The sequence below is a fragment of the Myotis brandtii genome, unplaced genomic scaffold (genome assembly GCF_000412655.1).
Source record: "Myotis brandtii unplaced genomic scaffold, ASM41265v1 scaffold439, whole genome shotgun sequence".
Classification (NCBI taxonomy): domain Eukaryota; kingdom Metazoa; phylum Chordata; class Mammalia; order Chiroptera; family Vespertilionidae; genus Myotis; species Myotis brandtii.
This window is the reverse complement of record NW_005366783.1, coordinates 647,345-647,991: the sequence shown is the minus strand read 5'-3', so window position 1 is coordinate 647,991 and position 647 is coordinate 647,345. Positions and strand designations below refer to the sequence as shown.

General features: G+C 60.4%; 1 protein-coding gene across 1 annotated transcript in view; it reads left to right on the top strand.

Annotated features, from left to right (window-relative positions):
- DNAJA4 (DnaJ (Hsp40) homolog, subfamily A, member 4) overlaps positions 1 to 647 on the top strand; it is a gene marked incomplete at its 3' end in the record, with an annotated part of 12,423 nt that overhangs the window by 2,069 nt on the left and 9,707 nt on the right. The window lies entirely within an intron of this gene.

Here is a 647-nt window from a genome sequence, read left to right as displayed (position 1 = left end):
GGTCCCGACCCCTGGCCGCGCGGCTGCTTTCGCCCGTAAGGCTGCTTGTGCTACGGGAGGTAGTGACCTGACTCATCGAAGTTGAGAGTCACCGTGGACTTGGACATTGATGCGTTTAAAAGCTCCGCCACCCGTTTCCTGACGAGCCTTTCCCGCAGGTGAGGTGATCAAGCACGGGGACCTGAAGTGCGTGCGCAACGAGGGGATGCCCATCTACAAGGCGCCCCTGGAGAGAGGCAGCCTGGTGGTCCAGTTCCTAGTAAGTGCCCGCGCCCGCTCTCTGGGACACGGCAGGGGCTGAGCCGGACGGAAGCCACGGCTGAGTGTCTTTTTGGGTTTTCTTTTGGTTGTGACCTAAGTTATAGCTTAATTTATATTTAAATGTTCTAAGTGTAAACCTCCTCTAGTCTGCACATGGAATCTGTCTGTTCACATGGTCAGGGCCCACGGGGCGCCGGTGACCACGCAGGCGTCTGCTCGAAGTGGCTTTGCCGTAACTCGGTCCCGGCCCAGCCGGCAGCCTCCGCCCCCTCCCTGCTCTCAGGGCTGCGAACGGGATGTGTGAGTCGAGGTTGTAGCTGATCCTCGAGAACAGAAGCACATCTGTGTGCAGCCGGGGCTGCGGGCCGGCGTGGCTCCCGGGGCCC